General features: G+C 37.2%; 1 pseudogene; it reads right to left on the reverse strand.

The window, feature by feature from the left end:
* Positions 1 to 889: 889 nt before the first annotated feature.
* On the reverse strand, positions 890 to 4,905 carry LOC136677127 (cyclic AMP-responsive element-binding protein 3-like protein 1; annotated as a pseudogene).
* Positions 4,906 to 23,453: the final 18,548 nt, after the last annotated feature.

Here is a 23,453-nt window from a genome sequence, read left to right on the forward strand (position 1 = left end):
TTTTGGCAGATTTCTCATTAACTGATGTTTAAGTGGAGTATTTAATATAATTGAGGTGAAACCTTGAAAGATTATGTGGTATGCAACTCAAAAAAGCAAAAAACCCTTTGTGTTATTAGGTTGGCCAAACAGTCACTACAGTGAAAGTTTTTACTGTTTTGGCATTTGACCAAAGAGTAAAGTTTTTCGATGATTGACTGAATTGAAATCCATGAGAAAACTTTACTGCTGCCCCACACTTCCTCTATGAGTACATTGTCATATTTTGTGGACTGCCTTTCTAAAACAGCAGGATGCTATATATATATATATATGCAAATTTGCATTTAAACTGTTAAACTTCATGTGCTCCTGAGCAGCTCATTTCATTTCACAATTTCTCTTTGGGGGAAATCAAACAACCTTTGCAACATTTGAACATGTCCCCAAAATACTTTAGGAGATGACCTAAAACTTCTGAAAGAATACTGTACTTTTCTCAGTTACATTCTGCAACTTCCTTTCAGAACACCATCACATTTCACCCAGTATTGACCACTTGTGGCCAGTGTACTATAAGAATCATTCTCAACGTGCCATTCAGACCCGTTATAGAATTTTAATCATGTGATGAGTGTCATCTGAAATTCTGGTAAGCATGTGGTAAAATGTTAAAGAGCTAAATAGATTACCATTGAAAAGTAGCTCAGGACTTCATTAGCCCCAAGTGTTGATTTTACACCCTGGAGGTTCATTCCAAGAGTATCAAAATGAAATACAATTTTACATAGGATTTTTAAAATATATACAAAGAGGTGAACTGATGTGACTACACGGTTTAAAACACCTTTGTAGTAACTGTCCTATAGCTTTCAATCACAAAAGAGCCAAAACACAAATGTTATGCAATGCAAAATTTTGTTTAATGCAATAAATGATTCTACAAGGAGAGCTCTAATAAAATTAGACATAATTGGCATTATTTAAGCAGACAGATTACAATACAGAAGACTCTGGACTCCAAAAAAGGTACACAAATAAATAATTCTCTTTAAAACAATTCTCCCCAGTTCCCTCCCCTTCCAAACAATACTGAATGCGAATCGGGAAGATTCAAAATTCGATCACTTTCAATGTTCATTTCCCAAGTCCTTTGCTGGATAAACCATTATGGGCCTGCCACATTCCCAGTATAGCAGTTACTTTGGTCAGAAAGATAGTGTGGCACAATGCTATTTGTACACCAGTATATGAAGCATAAGGTAGTCACTTAATATACTACAATGAAAGTTGTAGATGTTGCTCAATTCTGATCTAAATAGTTTTAGACACTAATAAGTTGTGGAAAGAGTTCATTAGCAAACATGTCATCCCAGGTATCTGAACAGAGAGGGGATGACATGTCGCTGAAAGGGGAGGGGGACCTTTCATATCCAGAGTCACTGTATGCGTCAGCCGTCAAATATGCTGCTTTTTCATAGCCATCAAAGGAAGGAGATGAAGACAAGAAGTTGTCAACCTCGACTGTATTGTGATTGGTCACAGGGATGACAAGATCCTCTGGTTCATCCTTGACAGACACAGTCTCCACTTCCACCTCTATCTCCTCTTCGTTGGATGTTGAAAAAGCCATGCCTTCTTCCTGGTTCTCTTCCATCCTGGTTTCCTCAACGCTCTCCTCGTGCACCACTTCAACTTGCTTGGTGTAGATGTGGTCAAACTGTATCAGTTCATTAAGGGCTTCCAGCTTAACTGGTGTGGTCCCCAGAGATCCAGGTGTGGAGGCAGGTAACGGCTCTCCGGCTGCCCCCACCAGGAGAAGCTGCTGCTCTGGCTCTGATACTTCTGCGAGACTACCCTTGAGGAAAAGCTCTGGGTCAAGAATGTCCAGAATGCCAAGCAAGAGATCAGACTGTGGGATAAATAAAAATCATCCAAGGTAAGAAAATGGTTGTTTTTCTATATAATTTCAATGAAATTCTTAAATCAACTTTAAAATATTTTTCAAAATACTGACACAAACCACATACTTTGCTTAAACTACAGCACTGCATTAGTTAGCAGACAAGTTAAACAAGAAACCTGTATACGAAAGCCTGTTGCAAGGAATGTTTGCAGAACTCCTCAGACAGGTATTCCATGTATAATCTTGGAACACTTGAAAATGACTACGTTAAATTCCAGCTACACCCATATTACTAATCATTATCCTGCGAGTTCAGCCGTGACCAAGCTCAACTGTATAGTGGTTGACCTCAGCACTGAACAATGTTTTTAGCCTGTTTTAAGTACCATTTTGTCCAATAATCCTCAATTAGACTGAAGTGTGTAAATACCCTCAATTTCCATGGAGGAACTGTAGGACCTGCAAATCTGGTCTAGCCCAAAATTAGTTAATCTGCTACAGCTTTATAAGGTTGCAACCCAAATATGAAATTTTCAAAAGAACAATTTTTGAAAATAAGTTTGTGAACCCTTATTAGTAACATCCCTTGTAAATATTTTATACCAATAAAACATTTTACAAACAATGTATCCGAAGAGTGCCATTACCTCAGTGTCTGCATGGCCAGGAGTGTCAGGATCAAGGGTGAATTCTTCTGATTTGATGACTGCTGGGCCTGCACCTGCTGCAGAGGCACACATAGCCTGAGTTCTGCGGACTCAGAAGACCCGGCCACCAAAACCAAATCACTCAAACCAGACTCGACAACCTGGACCTGTAGATGAAAGAAAAAGGTAATAAATATACACAATACATTTACACTACAATACAGTAATTTATACACAAAGCAAAAGCAGGTTTGGTGCATGCTGCATAATTTTCAGACATGTGAATGATTTGACCCTGATTTTTCATCATTTAAATGGGCTTCATTTGTTGTGGTCTATTGTTACTTGGAAAACATCCTTCTGTTGAAATTAATCTTTACCCTAAGCAAAGGATGCGCCTATATGCAGTATTAGGCTTTACAGTAATTATTTTAGTGCCTTGAAATATTCACTGGCTGAAACAGTCCTGATGGCTAATATGTTAAAACCTGTCCCACAGCTCTTTATGAATAAACAGAACTTGCTTACATAGATGTAACAGCCAGATTAAACAGCTTCACTTAATCCACCCACCCAAACCCCCAACACAACTTTACTCCATTTGTAAATCCTCTTTACCTTCTCTTTCGTTTCAAGGGTGTCCAATCCCAGTCTCTGTCTCAGCTCTTCATTCTCATTCAACAAATTGCTTGTCCTGTCCCTCAGCATTTTGTTCTCCATGTAAAGTTTCTGATTCTGTTAAAAAAAAAAAACTTCAAGTCAGTCATGCACAAACAAAGACACTAAAAAATGCCTGTGATCCATTTTCAATTTACCTCCTGCTCCAGCTCCAGGACTTGTTGCTCCAACTCTCCCATTTTGGCCTTTTTTCTGTCTCTTGCTGTTTGTGCAGCAACCCTGTTCTTTAGTTTCCTATATTAAGAAATAGAGAAACCCAGATTAACTATCGTGTATTTAATACTTAATCCAATATAAAAGATCACCAGCCACCAAGTGCTTTCAGAACCCAAAAGAGAAAAAACACCCTGCTTATTCACTGTGCTGTTGAGTTGCTTGTGGTTTGCCAGCACAGCATGTCTCATTACAAGCACATGTAACTGTTTTGGGGCAGTATGAAATATACGTGTCTTTGTTTCTATGGCTATAGAATGCATTTTTAATGTGTGACACCACTTAGTGCATTAAAGTATGATGTGCATTATGAAAAAGTATTGTGAAACTTTCTGCCATATGACACCCCGTTGGTTACTAGATGTACCACTCCAATGTATGCAAATTTGATCAAGTAAGTCTACAGCTGTTTGCATATCCCCACAGCAGTCTGTAGGTCTGATCAATGGTAGTTGCACAACCCCGTTGAAGACATGTTGGTGCCACGCAGGCAGAACTTGACCGGAATGAAGAGGTGGAGCTCTGGCTAAAGTTCAAAATAAGCAATTACACCAACAGAAGATTAAATTTCACAGTCTAGTCCTCAGCATGTCATTTCTACCATTTAAATTAATGAAAAAATATGATCAATCACATTAACTTTAAAGAAGGGTCCTATCTAATAATGAATTGAAGCTTAATAACTGACATTTTACAATGTGTACGTTTAAAACGATACTGCCCCAGTTTGTTAACTTAATTTTAATACCAGCAGCTCAGATTATTTCCCTTAGTGCCCACCTCTGTTCTACATCTACATTAAAAGGACATCTCGCACTGATTTGGTAATGAATTAGTCACTGCTGAATTCCCCGTTTATTTTAGTCTTAAAGCGGATCCTGGGGTCAACTAGTTTCACTTGTTTTATCCCTGTCCCCAAATATGTCTCAAAAAAAGATTGACCAAGCTTGACTATGGGGTGTCGAAACCCTCCCCGGACTGTTGTGTTTCATAATCCAGCCGAGGGTCTTTAGGGACTCCACCCTTAGAGCCTTTCTATTCGCAGCCAAATATCCATCGAAATCGTCGGTAAACAGGCAAAAGAGAAGCCAAAATAGTTCCTAAATAGATAACATTTGAGTTTTAAACGCTTACCTTCGAAGTGCTTTTTCCTCGGGGCTCAGATGCGTGAGCCTTTGTCTTTTTCGGAGAGGTGGCGCGGTGGCGCTGGAGTCTGAGTCCGAGCTGTGGTGAGCAGAGGACGGCAGGACAACAGAGACGGAGCCGTTGAGAGTGCCGGAGCTCTGCTTTCCGGAGATGAGAAGGACTTTATGGGCGCCTCCGGCCCCTGCTGTTACTACAACCATACTGTATTCACTTCAGGGGTTTCGTGAAGATCCTATGAATCTTCACAAAATAGAAAAAATATGAAAATATTGCCTGTTATTTTCTCACTTTGCTCACTCTTCTCCGTTCTCTAAAAATCCTACCGGGGCGGAAGCGCTGCTTGTCTATTTCTACTGTCGTGGTGCATTCTGATTGGCTGTAATAGTTATTGCGTCTTTTGTGATCCGTGGCTGATTGGTTCAGAGACTAAAGAAATTTACATGCCTCCATTTGCTTTCCCTTTAATTCTACAACATCTAGCTACGTATACAGTATTAGAAATTAAAAGTGTCACATTAGTTTTATAAATAAGAGGTAAAGTGATGCCATAATGGAGTTATTTTGGGAGCAGCTGCACTGTTGAAAATCATGCAGCCTTTTGTTGTTAATGTGTTCAATTAGATGGTGCTCAACCATTTCAGTGAATTGCATCAGACCAGAGTTAAAAGTGGATCACAATTGAACTGCATTAGTCAAACTATGTCTTCATGACAAACAAACCCCTTTAGCATTGGAAAGAGGAACTGAAAGTCCCCCACCAGTGATGAAACATCTCAAAACTAGAAATTGTGTCCAGTAAATAAATCCACAACATATTAAAAGGAGCTTAAATGTATTACTTCTTAAACATATGAGTTGATGTTGAGGGCTGTATGATAAAATCATTTGATGCTACAAACTAATAAATTATGATTAACAAAACGGGCATGCTAGAGGGCATTTATGCACAAAGGGGTTACGCATTATGTTAGATTCCACTACCAAACATTCAGGACAACATCCCAATGCACATGTTCATCCACTGAGCAAAAACAAGAGCAAAGAGAAACTGGGCAAGCCTAGTTTTGCCGGACCGCCATTAGCCATATAGCCATTGTCACAGAGGTGTTTCTGGCACTTCAAAAACAGCAAAGCCCAAAATACATACCCTTGTCATTGGAAGGTCTGGAAAAGCTTTGGTGCTTCATATTAATGCCTTGTTTACAATAATAACTAATAATAACAAACTATAAAAAATTATTTATCTTGTCAGTTGCTGACAGTGTATGATCATGGAAAGTCTGTTATTTTGTCTTCGTACCACACTACAATACTGGAACACTCCTGAGATGACATTAAAGCAACTCATTTACCAGAAAACAAGATTACATTTTGTTTTTGAACATTTCTAAAACCAAGCACCTTAACATTTTAACAACCATATTATAATCTATACTTGATAAAGGAACAGGGCATCACTGGGAACTAGATATTTATGTACTGACATATATTTCTATAAGGGTCCGAATGATTAAACGGTGCTGTAACAAATTCACGTTCCCATTTATTTTGAGCAACACCTCTTGTGTTCTGGCTTTGATAATCCAGAGGTTTTGCCTATTATTTGTGTAAAGTTGAACAAAAAGCTGTGCAGATGTAATTTACTTGTCAGAAAGTCAGTAACAGTGAGATATGTATTTGTGTCACTGAGAAAAGTGTATCTTATTAGATTAGAATTTGGGCCAGTCTGCATCCTTCTCCCATTGTGGGTGATGCTGAGATTACCTAAAGTTTCAGTTTGGGTGAGCCTTCTGACTGCATGCCTTAAGTTCTGGTGGGATACCCACTGCTGGGTAGGCTAGCTGTCTCTGTCTCTGCTCCCTCTGGGCCAGAGTGCATTTCTGGTTCTGTGTGGACCGGAAGATGTCTCAAGGCTGAACATGAATGAGTTGGTCCTCCTGTTTCCCAAATGGAGAACACCAATGCTTTTGGAAGATAGAGGCAGTTTAGATACAAGAAGAACTTGAAGATGAGTTGACTAATTTTCTCCTCAACAGGTAAGCACTGAGCTTCAGCTAAGGTATGCTAAGCTTCGCTAGATAATCTGTCACAGCCACTGGTAGGGATGGCATTTTAAATAATTTCATTTTAAATAAGTTTTAGTACCTGCACTGATACTCTGTGGTCCGTGTGCACTTAAATTATCAAGGCAATAAGTTTTAAGACATAAACTTATTTCGCAGAGAGCTGGCTAAGGCCATCATTCTAAACGACATTAATGTGAATTGCTATCAGTTACAACATTGTAGGAGACCGGCCATGGCTTGGCAGCAACCAGCGTGACTGAAATATCCGACAGAAACAGCTAGTTTCACTCTATATTGTCTCATTTTATGAATCATTTTACCCTATACATTGAATGACTTAAGATGTCTATATAGAGTAACATACACATGCCCATTCCTAATAACAGAAACAATATACCCACCTTAGCAGTTTTATTGAATCAATGTATATGCTCACAATAATTTGTTCAGTGTCTGACAGACTCCTAGATCATTGTACTATACATGTATGAGTAAACAAGAGTGTGTTTGTATTAGCAGAAATTACATTACACATCACACATTATTTCTTTGTCTTTTGTCCTTAATTACATATTTGTCATTGCACTGTTATTTTGTTGTCACATCCATAGTGTACATATTTTTATTTACATGTCAAAAATCTATATATAATAATGTATATATAATCATTTATAATTATATATAAATATATATATATATATATATATATATATATATATATATATATTATTATTTATTTATTTTTTTTTTTTTTTCAGTATATTCTCTGTACAAGAACACCAGACAATACATTCTCTACAGTAATTTGGTTGAATAAAATACACACTTGAAGCTTGAGCATATGTTTGACATCAGTTGATGCCAATATATGTTATAATTTCTTTTTTGCCATGTTTGCTAACGAACTAGTCCAAAATACAGTAACTACATTTTTGTCTAAAAACTGCTGATATTCTCCATGCTGTGCCAGAAAGAATAATGAGCAAGGATTCCTGCTGGAGTAAGAGCTGCAAATCCATCATCATACTGTTGAAATGTAAACCGTTTTCATTTTGGAGAAGCCGCATTCTCTCCTCCTCTGCATCTCTGGTACTTCTACCCTGCCTCTGTCTCCTCTAACTTCTTTGGTTCACCTGCCAACACCTCTCTCACCAGGCCCTCCACTGCACTAATTTCTCCCTTCTCCATGCCTCCTCTAGTGTGTTATCTCTGTTCTCTGCCTCTCCTATTACCCGCACCTGAACAGCCCTGACTAGCTTTGCTTGACACCAGTCACGGCACTTAATAGCTCAGACCTATTTAAACATACATGCAAATGTTCACAGTTGTTTGTTTTGGGACTTATCAAAATCAAAAATATGGTTACAATGGAGACCTTGTCAGAAAAGAAAAGCTAATCTGTACACACAGATAAATGAGAGAATGGTTAGAACTGTTAGCAAAATCTATTAACAGTAAATATTCCAATTTATTAACTAGGAATTACACAAACTGGTGGCATAATGTAAACTGTAGCCTGCGTTAATCTGTAATGTTACTCACTGTGTAGTATTTCATCTTAACTTCTTTTCAGGGGAATGCTATTTGATTTTAGGTAGCCTGAAAAAAGCAGGTTTAAACCTGAAATCATGATTTTCAGCTAGACCAATATAAAAATACACTTTAAATAAATGATATGGTTCACTTTTTTAAGTGTAGCCTACAGAGCTTAAAATCGTCTGCCGAGAGGTGGTCAGCTTGAACAAACTGATGAAACTTTTTAAATAAACTGAAACTAAGCTAAAATAATAAAATAATAAACCCACCACAACACTTCAATGAGTGCTATTGAGTGCAGGATATACACATTGTGCAGCAGTACAGAACTCAAATTCCTCATTTGGAAAGGCAAGAAAAAGTATATATATATATATATATATATATATATATATATATATATATATATATATATATATATTCTACAATTATGTTTGCTCAAATGGGAACCATAAGTACCAGTACTGAGAACTTTGGTTATATGCTATATATGGTATTGTGATTCCTCCAAAGTTTGAACTTTTCTTCATAGTTAAACAGTAGTTTAGACATAAACAGTGGAGTGGTCATAGAGTGATCTAACTTGAAATACTATGTGAAAGAGAAACTCCTCAGCTGTATTATGGAAGAAACATTGTCTTTCTAAATTTGCCCAGATTTTTACACTGTAGCTTTAAAGTGAATACAATTTAACCAGGTTAAAAAAAACTCTTAAAAATGTAAACAATTTGGAGCAGTGTAAATGGTTTCATACCAGACATTTACATTGAGTTGCACTGCACATTTAATTGTCTGAGTGTTTGGGTAACATAAAATCTTCATTTAAATACCAGGGAATGGTCTGTGTCATTGTATTAAATGGTATCAAGGTGATCTGTTCTGGAGAACATCCTGCAAATAACAAAGAGCATGCATTTTTTCTCTCTGAGGCAAAAACCAGTACAAGCAGTAGTTTTTAATCTCCTCAAACAGATTTTAAAATCACACGCTTTTATTCTGGAAAATAAACTAATACTAATATTACAAACAACCGAGAAATAAAATAATGAGTCTGATATAAACGTGATTAGACAGAAAATGTTGACATTGTGCTGGATAAAAAAATATTTACTAATGTAATTTACTAAGAAAAATAAGAAAGAAAAATAAACTATCTGTAAATTGGACTGTGGATAGAAGTGTGCTGAAACGTGGCATTTTGTCAAAAATATTCTGTTGGTGGTCTGCCCAGAAAATGCTGAGCAAACCGCCAGTGGAACGCCAACTTTGCCCTCATTGGACCACCTACTGTCTTCTTGCAATCTGGGATGTTAAAAACACAAAATATTAAAAAAAAAAAAAAAAAAACAATAGCTGCTTCTTTTGTGAACATGAATTCCTTGTCCTTTATCAGTGCCTAGCTGCAAATGTTGTTGATTGCTGTAGGTTCCTGATGAGTGCCTAATATAGTGTGTGATGCATGGTTGCTATTGTAGTGAGAAAAAACTGAAAATTTAAGAAATTTGGCAAATCATTAAAGCTGTTAAAAATGTTGCACTTAAATACTATATGGCATAATAAATAACATTAAACAATATATTTAGGTTGGAATTCCCCCTTTTTATGGTAGTTTTAAAGTGGGTGTTGTGGTCAGACATTTCACTGAATTGCATCAGCTGAACATTTTCAGTGCCCCTGTGTTGGGAACGAAGTAGATCAGAGGGATGGCAACATGTTTAAACGAGAACTGGAGTAAAATGTTCTCTTTTACGTTGTTCTTCTGTGTTAAAACATGACCATCTGTTCTGAAAGTCTCCATTAAGCCATTTTTTAATTAAGATTTATTAGCAACTGCAAGAAAATAGGACTTATGTTTTGAAAATCTTTGAAATTATTTAAACTATCTTTAGTTATTTCCTGCATATCTATATATAGCAGTGCTGTGATACTTAATCATTACAGATGTAGTCATTCATAACCAACATTTGCTGGACACTCATAATAATCCAACAACAGTTACTTAACTTCATTATATTCTGTATGTCTAGGTAAAATTATGAATGGTAATGCATTGTTTTTATATTTCTGTTTGTGTGTTTGTGTTTGACTCAGTTATGGACAGGTTTAATACAACTGTATGTATTTCCTGGTCATTAAATGATATGATATGAATTTTATTTGTAATTGATGAATGACTAAAAAGGGTTTCTTTACTAAGTACCTAATGTTTTATAAGACATTATATAAAAACAAATCTGATCATACATGTATGCAGATCACACATTTAGTTTTTAGGTTTGTAAAACGATATAATAAGTTTGTCAAAAACAATATAAACAGCCCTAGAGGGGTGTTGTTTGTAATGGCAGTTGTTTTCTGGTAGTGTGTAATTAGCATGTGAAAGGAGGTGAAGGTTTTTTAAGGTCCATGTTGATGAGTCGTCTGCCACCTGGACGGAGGCAGCCCAAGACAAACAGAAGCCTGTTTACCTCAGCAATACACATTGTAAAATGTAAAAGAACATTTCTGAGAAAGGACACCTCTGTTTTGTGTGGATACACAGGAAGGTCAAGTGATGGTTTTTGTTTTGTCCATGTTGCTATATATACAAAAAGAGCTTTGTGTTATGCCACAGAAGAACCACTTTGGAACACCTTAAGGAACATTTCAGTGGTTCTATAACCATTTTTAGATTACCATAATACAACTTATTTGTCATTTTTACTGATAACTTTATTATATTCTTGATAGCATGAAAGTTACACTTAATAAACACTTAAATGCTTGTTATTATTTTGTTCCTGGGAGGCAAGGCGGGACAACAGGGAGTGCCACTGCCCCACATGGTCCTGGGTTCTTGTTTTCAAATATTACCTTGGGTAATTGTGAGAAATCTTGTGTGTTCACACCATGTCTATGGGTTTCCTCCAGTGACTCCAGTTTCTTCTCATAGTCCAAAAGCACAAGTTGGTAGATGGATTGGCTGGGTGAAATTACCCACTTGAATGTGTGGATGAGTGTGAGATGCCCTGTGACAGACTAACGCCTTGATCACGTTGTGATCCTGTCTTGCACCCAGTCATTTCGGATATATGACAGTGATCAGGATGAAGCTGGTACAGATGAAGAAGGAATGAATGAATAAATGAATAAATGTTCTATTACTGGGATCTCTTTTTTTGGCCCTTTAACTATTTTAATGATTATTTTATTAACAAAATACAAATCCTTCAATGTAAGATGAGTATATTAAATGGCAAGCAATCCTGTACAAATATAATTAAGATATATTTTAAGATATCTTTTATATTTTATTATATTATATTATAAGATATTTTTATATATTAAGATATAGTTAATTAAGAAAAAGAGAAACTGTCCATATTAAAATGGACATGTAATTGAGGAAGAGGTTGAAAAGCCTCTAAGTAAGATACAAAATGAAAGAACATTTGGAATTGATAATTTAGATGGGAAAATTTAAAAAATGCTGTAAAACACATAATTAAACTAGTTTGCTATATTTTTAGTATAAGTATAGAGAAGGGTATTTACCCAAAGTTGTGGTACGAAGCAAAATTGATCCCACTATCTAAAGACAGCAAATGTTCCTTAAATGGATCCAGTAGTCGACCTATAAGCTTACTACCAATCTTGAGTAAATTATTAGAGAAAGTAATTACATCTAGAATGCAAAGCTACTTATCTGAGAACAATCTATTGACTAACTCTCAGCATGCGTATAGGAGAGGACATTCAACATGCACTGCATTAATTCAGATGATTGATGATTGGTTAAAAGAAATGAATGAATGACAGAATTAATTAATTAATCACAAACTCTCAAATATTCAGATAAAACCAAGTAACCCAGGGTATTTCTTAACTATTTGTCATCACATTAGTAGCCATTTAGGATGTGTTCAGACTTGTCAGTTTTAGTTAGATTAAGATTAATCCTGGTGCAATTGCTCTGTGAGAGAAGCTCTTTAAAGTAAATGTGAACGCTAACTTTTGAACTCTGGTGCATACTAAACAAGCCTAAGCAGGTGGGTCTTCATCCATTTCTGAAAAAATTCTGGTGAAGGTCATCTCACATACGAATGCAATATGAACCAAATGAATCTAAACAGACCAAACACAGGTCATTGTTTCCCAAGATGTAAGACATGAAAGTGGTCATCAAAGACAATGAGCTGTGGACTACAAGTCTAAACACACCCAGGGTTTAGATATATAACTTTAGACCCAGTCCTGTCAAAGAGAAATCATGAAAAGTACAATAAAACAGTTGTTTCAATCAGCTACCAGAGAATTCATAAAGCTTAGTACTGGACTTCTCTACAGGGGTGAGTAGTAACCTGCACTGTAAAAATAGTCTGGTCTGGATATTTAGCTTATTTTAACTAGATGGGAAGCTGATATTTCAAGTAGACTAGACTATGGTTACGTTTACTGGTCTTCCATAAAAGTCAGCTGAGGCACTACAGTTAAATTCACTACTTAATACAAGTTTATAACTTGGATTGTATTGGGTTTTATTACTTGTTATTTTATCTGTTCTTTTAAATACCATTTTTTAATGATTCTTCATAATTATTTATTAATTAATTCATTGTCTGTAAACACTTATCCAGTTTGGGGTCTCTATGTGTCCAGAGCCTACCCAGAATCACCATTGTAAGGTGGGAACACACACTGGTCCTTCAGCACCAGTCCTTCAGAGGGTGACACACACTCACACATTCTTTCACACTCTCACACCTATTGACAATTTTGAGCCGCCGATCCACCTACCAATGTGTTTTTGGACTGTGGGAGGAAACCAGAGCACCCCGAAGAATACCCCCGCGTAGACAGGGAGAACACATCATGCTCCTCACTGATCGAGGGGGGCTCGAACCCACATCCCCTAAACCCTGGAGCTGTGTGAGCTGTGCCTGTTGCACTGAAGTGCCACCACTCTTTTTGATTATCATTTTATATATGTATGTATATGTGTATAAAATAGTACAAGAATGTGACTTTGTTTTTTTTTTAATATATGCTTTTTGAACTTGATGCCAGCATTTGACTTTGATTACATCAACTGAATTATGCAGAAATAAGTAACTGCACAAAGTAACTGTTAAATCATTGTTCTCCATATTGAAAGAATGACTTAAATCTTTTTGAGCCATGTAGCCATTTATTTTATATTTGTCCTAAATTATTATGTGTAATGCTCTATAAGACCATTAAATTTATTATGTGTCTGTTTCGGTATGCACTATTGTTGAGCATGTTAAAAAAATAAAGGTATTGATTCAGCGTCCTTTTCAACCCTCCCCAACAACCTCATGCTCTAGCAGAGTGGTTACCATGTGATACCAGTGTGACTTCTGCTGGAAAAGTGTAAAACAGATTAAACATTGTTCAAAGGTCTATAAAACCTACCCATTATCACAAATTGACTTATACCAAGACTCTTGCAACATTACATATGTTATTCACTCAAGAGCAATTAACTGAATTCTGCCAAATTATAATAAAAATGTAGCTAGCCAGGTATATATTTTATGCTCTTCTATATTAAATTTATTTTCATAATTCTAATGATGTGTATGAATAGGTTGTGTACTCCTCATTTTCTGCAATAACAAGCTATAATCTTCCAGAAAGGCTTTACACTACATTATATTCACCCAACATGTAAGGTAAAGTCAAGTAAGGTACTGATATTGGTTGATTAATTCTGCATTAAAAATGCCACTCTAGCTCATCCCAAATGCATTGGTAGAGCTCTTTTACTCCAGAGAATATTGGTCCTCTCTGTTACTGATTAACACTTTGTTATGGAGATAATAGAAGCTGTTTTCTTATTGAACAATTAGTACACACACTCAGTGAACTAGAAGTCAGAATTATTATAATGAGCTAAAAAATCTGTCTCTCTGTCATGGAATATATTGACCACAAATTAACTTGTAATAATAGTTACAGTCATTTCTTTCGCAGAATACAATTCTGAGCTGAAAGCCACTTTTCAGTAAGGTCACGTTAGCTGACTGTTGGTGTAGGGTGTGTGTTGATTATAAAAATAAAAGGCAGCTAGCAAACTGTACCACATTCATGTGTGATTAACAGTTAGCTGGCCAATGCAACAGTCAATATTGGCATCCTGTGTGTGTGTCTGTGTGTGTGTTTGACCAAGCAGCCGGGTGGGAACAACAGTGGCATTTTATCCACTATGGAGTCAACAGTGTCTTCATGGGGTGTTGAAGGGTTACACCCATGCACACACACGGAGAGAGAGAGAGAGAGAGAGAGAGAGAGAGAGAGAGAGAGAGAGAGAGAGAGAGAGAGAGAGAGAGAGAGAAGAGAGTGTGTGTGTGTCAGGCGAGGAGTCCAGCTGGGGGGAGTCTCAACCCTGAGGCAATATTTACCCAAACCCTCATTACACTCCACCCACTCTGTCTGTGTGTGTGTGTGTGTGTGTGTGTGTGTTTGAAGTAGTTGTATTATTCTCACCCATTCCTAGTTTGAGGCAAAAGTGAAATATACATGTTTGTGCATGTGTTAGTGTGTGTGTGTGCACATGTTTGAGATTGCACTAGTTGTTCCATTTCCATTTTGATGCAAAACTGAGTGTCTGTCTGTGTGTGTGTGTGTGTGTGTGTGTGTGTGTCTGTGTGTGTGTGTTTGCACTAGCTGTTCTATTCCCACCTATACTCAGTTTAATGCAAATGTAGAATCTATGTGTCTCTCTGTGTGTCTGAGTAGCTTTCACTTTTTCTCTGAGAAAGAGCTGGAATATACTGATGGGAAGTTTCACTTGGATTCTTTGAAATCAAGATTTAAACTGAAATATTAACTTTAGGCTGTGAAAACTATTTTGTTACACTGTAATTTACACTAAAAGTAGCTTATTATACTAAAACCATGAATCTTTCAGGCCTACACATATCCCAAAACTAAGCTAATGCCCTAAGCTAATGCAACAGTTACATAACACATGGACAAACTGCATACTAAGCATACTGGAAGTTTAGCAACTGAAAATGATTTCCCTAAAAGAGTGATAACCCTAGCTACACATGGCTTCCTTTAGATATGCTTGCTGTTGAATATCAGAGAGTTAAAGAGATCTATGAACCTAGCTTAAATCATAACCTTTAAATATAGTGTGAATTATATGTTGGAATAGGTCATAGTAATGTTGCATATTGTACTGTATGCTGACACATATCCAGATCTTATGCAGGAATAGTGTTATGCAATGTGGAATTAGCCATGTGAAAAATTCCAGATGTTCCTGCAAAAACTTCCTGGCTCTCTTACAGTAGTGTAATAAGAATGACAGCAGAATTGTGTATGTTTCTATTTTTTTTTACTTTGCAAGTCACAACACAAGGCTGCTGAGGCAATAATTGTGCAAGAACATATTTGAGGTGAGGCTAACAGTATTCTTATGCTATCTTTGTTTTAATATGGAGTATATCTTATTCTTTCTTATCAGGCTGAATATTTACATGTGATTTAAATAAAGACAACAGTGCATATTTGAGTGTTGGTCTGGTTGGAACAGGCTTAGAAGTTAGCTTAATTCACACTCAGAACAATACCTCATTATCAAATATTCCATTCATGTATTCATTTTGGTTAATACAGTGACAAGTTTAATGTTGAAGGCAGCACAGTGGCACAATAGGTAGCGCCACTGTCACATAGCTTTATGTCTGTGAGGTTCAAACCAGACTTTGGTTCACTGTTTGAGCTTAATGTGTTCTCTTCATGGGTTTCCCCATGGTGCAATTTCCTCCCCCAGTACAAAAAACACGTTGAAAGCTGGATTAGCTATTCAAAAGTGTCCATAAGTGTGAGCGTGTGAAAGAGTGTGTGAATACACGTGTGATGCCCTGGATGGACTGCCACCCTGTCCAAGCTGTGTGCCTGCTTTTCACCCAGTGATTCCAGGTGGGCCCCAGAGTCACTGAGACCCTGAATGTAATGAATTAGACACAGTAAATTAATGAATACATTTAAAATTCATCATAATGAAACTGCTCCATTCTTGTATGAAACAGGGATGAAATATAAAAAGGTGAAAATGTAAATGATGGGTTTTTATGTGCTTCTTTAGTTGAGTAGAGGCAAACTCCACTAACAAGTGTAAATGGAAAAGTAGCATATTTCACTTCAGGTGTCTGTTTATTCTTAAGTAAAAGTCTTGAAATAAAATTACACCTTATTTTATGCAAAGTTTTATACAATATTATGAGCAAACTCTATATGTCTACATAGAATTTTATAATTGAATAACCCATAGTAGGTATTCAAATGTAATGAATTGTTTAAAATTGCATATATTCCTATATTTAGGTGCATTAATGATGACTTGAAAGTTTAACTTTAATATTGTTCAGGTTGTTTTGGCAATAAAGTACCATTTATGCAATATTCCTATTTTAAAACAAGACATATGTCTAGTGTTACCACATGTCCTGGTTTTCTAGAATTGTTCTCTTTTTTTACTGTCTGTCCTGGAAAATTAATCATCCTTCTGGGGACGCCTATTGTCCCAGTTTTCCGTGAAAATGCACCCACATTCAAATATTCATTCACATTTAAATAAACATATATTCTGCTGTTGCATCAGTGTTCTCTTCCCTGCACCTACACAGGCGTGGTGTGCTGGTCTCTGCTGCTGTAGCGGACAAATGCTTTTATTTGGTTGGTTGTTATGTAGGCTGTGTTCGAAAACGTACTGAAAACTCTCTCCCTAGACAGCTAGGGTCAGTTTCCAACCTCTACCCCTCTATCTAGATCTGTTTTCCACTACTCAGATGTGGCAACACTACATGTGTCAAAAAACAGAATAAAAAAGGACCAAAGTACAAACATGCTCCAAGCTTTAAACTAAATGCTATGAGATTCATGGCATTGTTCACATTTTCATAGAAAACTCAGCTGAGAATGTGATATGACGTGAGGTTATGAAGTTTGCACAGGGCTACAATCATCCATTACTTGGGAGCTACATGAGGCTCACAGATCAAATGCAAAATTAAAAAAGAAAATATTTTTAAAATCATTGTTGATGCCGATATTCAGTTGGACACACATGGCTTGTAAAATCACGGCACTCTGGAGCAGTTACAATTGAGTGTAAGGTCACACAGCTCAATACCAAGCATAGTATAGAGGAGTAAAATGCTACCCAGCACTGGGCTTTGGAGAAGTGGAACTGCATTCTGTGGACTGATGGAGCTCCATTAAAATCCTCGCTTGCACTCTTGTGGCTGAACACCATCAGATTCTCACATGTTCCAGCATTTAGTGTTAAGACTTTCTAGAAACGTAGCAGCTGTTACTGCAACAAAGTGGGGCAAAAATGTTGGTTGAGTTCTGAATTATTTAATGATGTTCCTGTAAATTTCAAAATACATCATTATCATCATCATAATGTGTGTTGTCCTGAGTGTATTATAATCATCATATTCATAGTCATCATCAACATATATCTAAGTATAAATAAAAGACTAAGATTTGAAACTAATCAAGGAATCACTGTCTGTGTGGGTTTTCTCTGGGTGCTCATGTTTCCTCCAATAATCCACACACATGCTACTAGGATTGGCTGCATGAAATTCTCCACAGTCGTGTGTGAGTGACTTTGCGAGGGTGTGAGCGTGGTATTTTCGACACAGGGATGAGTGTGTAAATGAGCGGGTGAGTGTGTGATGCCTTGCAATGGACTGGTGCCCTGTACAGACTGTGCACCCAAATATTTTGAGTAGGATACCCAACATGAATCCTGATCATGGTGTGTTGAATATGATGTGATGTGTTGATCACGAATATGTTGGTTGAGCTCTGAATTAATTAATGATGTTTCTGTAAATGATTGCACAAATTAATGCAGGAAAGATTTGTGAAAACTAAATCACAGGCATAATGTTTGATGACACAGAAGCACAAATGGAATCATTCATTGATGTAAGAGAGAAAAGCACAAATATTCCACTAATTGTCAAAACATACGACTTAATTTAATGTTATGCAAGTTTCTAGCAGGTTATAGGATGGACTCTGTGTGGAGGATCCAATGCAGTTTGCTGAAAAAGTGACCTAAATTGCACTGGTGGACTATTGCTCATTGTAAGGTAATGGCTATGGGAGGGATAAGTTGAGCTTTGTTTGTAAAGAGCTGATATTGCAGTCTTTTTGTCAGACATCAGTCACACACAGACACAAACAGCCTCCTTTCCCCCAATCAGTCAGACTCCAAATTCATAAACAACCACACTGACCATATAAACAGTAGCGGTATGTGTGTTTGAATGTGTATGTACCCCTTGTTTCTACACTCATTGACCATATCAATAAAGGTGTACTTTGAATTTCGGAAATTACAGACTGGCTGTCTATTTTCACCTGGTGGTCTATTCTCAGTCCAGCAGTGACACTGAGGTGTTATAAAACACCAGCGGCACTGCAGCGTCTGATCCACTGACACCAGCTTAACACATGTTACCACACCATCACCATGACAGTATAACTGCAGTATAACTGCAGAACTGAGTTGCACATATTCAGGTTGGCTTGTGTTTAATATGAAATCATTATAAAATAGAATAATTATTTTGATGCCTAGCTAGAAGTGCTGGTCTCGAGGCAGGAACACACCCTGGACAGGGCTTCAATATACGACAGGACATCAAACAGTCACACACCCTCTCACTCCTGTGGACAATTTTACACAGTCAAGCCATCTACCAACATGTGTTTTTTTGATTATGGGAGGAAACTGGAGGGGTGAAGACTTGTACAAAATTCCTCTGTGACATATGTGGTCAGCCACTGCTTCTTTTCAAACTGCCACTAGTATAAAATCATTTAACAGCTAAACATTATTAGAGAAGAATATTTTGCTGACAAATCCAGTTATTTACCTCAAGGTATCCACTGTAGAATTCGAACTTGTGATAATTGAACCAGTGCTTACACAACTGGAAATGAATTAATTAATTCATTATAACCACTTATCCAGTTCAGGGATACTTAATTGATACACTCTTAATTGATACACAGCTGTTACAGGACAGAATTATTACACGTGGATTTGTACAACGATAAATATATATAGTCTGAGATCTAAAGAGCAAGATCCCATCCCCACACCTTAATTACATAAACTCAGAAAGTAGAGTTGCTCTGGGTACCACAGTCTCTCATGCAAAAGAAGAAAAAGAGCCAGAATGGGGGGAACTACTGGTCATCTTAGAGCAGTGGATAAAAATTGCCCACATAATTTCCTTATAACTACCTTGGCCCAGTGTTTGTGTATATGAGCTGAAGTATAGTAATGTTCAAAGTCCATTAAGTCTGCACTTGCACTATTGCTCTGAGCCTGGTGCATAAATGCTGCAAAAGAGCTCACGAAACATTAATTTGCAAATCATTATTCTTGCGTAAAAGTGTGGAGATAACCACATACTAACCTCCTTCACTGTGGCAACATATAATTGCACCATCACTCTCAGTGACAGTTGGTAAGGTGGTTGCTGCAGTATGAGATAGGGTTATATCATCTATGTAAATTTCTGTTTGAACTATCCAACGTTGCTGGACATTCAGTAGCTCTCAAAAGGTGTATCTTTGTCTTACCGCCATCTTAAAAACTATCATGGCATAATGCTGGGAGATCCCAAATTAGATATTACCCTCTAGCACAGAATTAATCACAGAGACCTGAACTATTGTCGTCGGTGCTGTAGTTCTTACAAGGTCATTACATTTATCGCACGCTGCCCCCTTGTGGTGTCTTAGATATACTAGTGTTTCAGTGTTTTTCAAGCATAATCTTTTTTTTTTTTTTTTTTTTTTTTGTAGTGAAATGAATATAATGTTATACACCCTTCATTGTATATATTGCTTAGTTATAAATACTGCTCTTGTAATATTGTTATTTACTGAATTATGGGACAATTGGCTTCTAAAAATCTTTCTCTTATTACCAGTATACATCCATCCATCCATTATCTGTAACCGCTTATCCAACTTAGGGTCGCGGGGGGTCCAGAGCCTACCTGGAATCATCGGGCGCAAGGCGGGAATACACCCTGGAGGGAACGCCAGTCCTTCACAGGGCAACACAGACACACACACATTCACTCACACACTCACACCTACGGACACTTTCGAGTCGCCAATCCACCTGCAACGTGTGTTTTTGGACTGTGGGAGGAAACCGGAGCACCCGGAGGAAACCCAGGCGGACACGGGGAGAACACACCAACTCCTCACAGACAGTCACCCGGAGCGGGAATCGAACCCACAACCTCCAGGTTCCTGGAGCTGTGTGACTGCGACACTACCTGCTGCGCCACCGTGCCGCCCACCAGTATTCATATTATATACATTTAATACACATTTTAATAATAATTATATGCAAATATTTGTCATTTTACAACGAAATGTGTCTTCGACATTTAACCCATCTATGGCAGTGAACATACACACACACACTAATGACCTAGGGGCTGTGAACACACACCCAGAGCGGTGGGCAGCCATCCCCGATGCCTGGGGTGCATTTGGGGGTTCAGTGCCTTGCTCAAGGGTACTTCAGCCATGGATGTTCCTGCGGATCAAACCAGCGACCTTCCAGTACCAAGCCTGGTCCTCTAATCATAAGGCCAAGGCTGTTCCCTTTTAGTATGGCACTATACATTTCTTGTATTTATTGAGTGTATAATTTAGTATGTAATGCAATTTAAAAACAACTGTCAATTAAAAGCTAACACATTCCAACTGGTCAGCTGTTTTATCTTTAATGTATGTTTTCCTGAGCCCATCATCTTCCTCATTCTGCTCATCATATTTTTGTCCTGAGGTCATTACTAGGAATCCATTTGTTCTCATAATCATCATCTTGTGTGTTGTTCTAAATCTATTTTTGTCAACATCATCCTCAGATATACCATTATCATGTTTTTGTCCTGAGTCTATTCCCATTATATGATGAGTTTATCAATATCAGTATAAGTGTCATCATGTTTCTGATCCCATTATTATGTGTAATGAGCTCATTTTTATAATAATGTGTGCTGTCTTGAATACATCATTATCATCATCATCATAATGTGCGTTGTCCTATAATAAAGTGTATTATAATCATCATCATCTTCATAGTCATCATCAATATTTTTGCATTGTTTTGTTTACAACATTTTCTTGCAAATTAGCATTTATTTTGCCAGCAGAACTATACATGTAATAGTTAACAGTACACGAGCAACTCAATCATATAACTAGTATCTAAATATAAATAAAAAACTAAGATTTGAAACTAATCAAAGGATCACTGTGTCTGTGTGGGCTTTCTCTGGGTGCTCAAGTTTCCTCCAATAATCCACACACATGCTACTAGGATTGGCTGCATGAAATTCTCCACAGTCGTGTGTGAGTGACTTTGCGAGGGTGTGAGTGAATCGGTGAGTGTGGTAGTTTCAACACAGGTATGACTGTGTAAATGAGTGGGTGAGTGTGTGATGCTTTGCAATGGACTGGTGCCCTGTCCAGTCTGTGCACCCACATATTTTGGGTAGGATACTCTGATCATGATGAACTAATTACAGCAGATGAATAAAGGTCCTCAGGGAAGTACAAATCTATAATATTGTACTTCAATCTATTTCAGTGTTATTTTAATGATTAAACTGACACCTACAGGCAAAATATTGCCTCTGCATCAGTATTTAAAGACGATGTCTTCTATCAAGTTTACAGCTGTGGTATCTATGTGTTCATTATGACACACAAACTGACCTGATGATGTTTAGTTCCTCACTCACCTCCACATGAATTTCTACAGGACAATAAGTACAACAGACAGCACACTCTTACACAATTTACACATAGTAATTTTTATGGGTTCAATGTAACTTATTGTGGACAATGATGAATATAAAATGTGGACTGTGTGAAAATTGTTTTATACTCCAAATTGGATATTTCCAAGGCCTGCCTCCAAGGTCTAGGATTGCCGGACTGCTTATAGGGGAGAGCATGTTGGGCATGGCCAATAGTTCCCTAGTCCCTCTAATGTGCAATGTATACATAATGATTCTAGCTGCAGCTTAAGTCTGAAATCATGACATACCCAATGCACCAAGGCTAAGATTATATATAACCATATAAAGTTAAGAATAATATATATGGAAGCAGCCAAAATTGTCTCACATTTAGTGAATTATATGGGCGTAGAAGTTTCATGACCTACGTGCCATTTGAGATCGCGCCTCTCTCTCTCCAACTCCCTTTCTTAGTGGCTGAACCAACCATGCAGTGGCGGACATCTTTTGGGATACACTATGAAGGTCATGAAATAACAATATCAACACTCAAATACTACCTCAGGGAAAATGATGGAATCACAACCCCTCAAAGATATTCAATCTGCATCTATATTTACTGTCAATTAAACACAGACAGATGACATAAAACTAAAATTCTGTTTGATAGCTGAACTCAACTCAAACCAGTTTAATTAGATTGTTTTTTCCAGATCAAGTTGAGGACAAATTATGAAATAATTCAGTGTTAATGGAAAACAAAATCTTCAAATATGAACTTTTACAACAAATACTTGTATGAATGAATATTACTCTGCAGTTATAATTACAGAGCTTAACAAACCATTGGAATTTGCTCACTGAAAAAAAAACATGATCCTTATCAGAGACTTGGCAAAACTACTATAAAAAAGAAATTCAAACACAGAGAGAGTGGCAAAAACGTTTGTTCCCAAATCAGCTGCACAATAAAGTGGGAATAATAAAGGGAAAATATGCAGGTAGACTGAGGAAGGTGTACCAGTGTCAGAATGAAAAACTCAAAGCAAAATGCCTTAAAAAAAAATGTTGAATGCAACATTTAAAAACAATGGCATGGACAGATATGTAAGAGATTGGCTGAATAAAATGTCATTTAAAACAGAAAAGCCAAATCAATACCAGAACCACTTACCTAGGGTGACCAGACGTCCTCTTTGACCCGGACATGTCCTCTTTTTTAGACTTAAAAAATGTCCGAGCGGAATTTCACAAACGTCCGGGATTTTGTTTTTCTAGAGCTTACATAGAACTTCGAGAAGCGTTTCGTTCACAAACTAGTCCCGCTCTCCCCTACTCCGATTGGTTCGCTTGAGTGAGAAGGGGGCGTGGTGAAGTAGCCTTAAATCTTCGTATTGGACGGTCTGACTGTAGAGCTACCGTTATTGGTCGATAACCTTCTCTGGCATATGATGTTCAACACAAA

The sequence above is a fragment of the Hoplias malabaricus genome, chromosome X2 (assembly GCF_029633855.1).
Source record: "Hoplias malabaricus isolate fHopMal1 chromosome X2, fHopMal1.hap1, whole genome shotgun sequence".
NCBI lineage: Eukaryota > Metazoa > Chordata > Actinopteri > Characiformes > Erythrinidae > Hoplias > Hoplias malabaricus.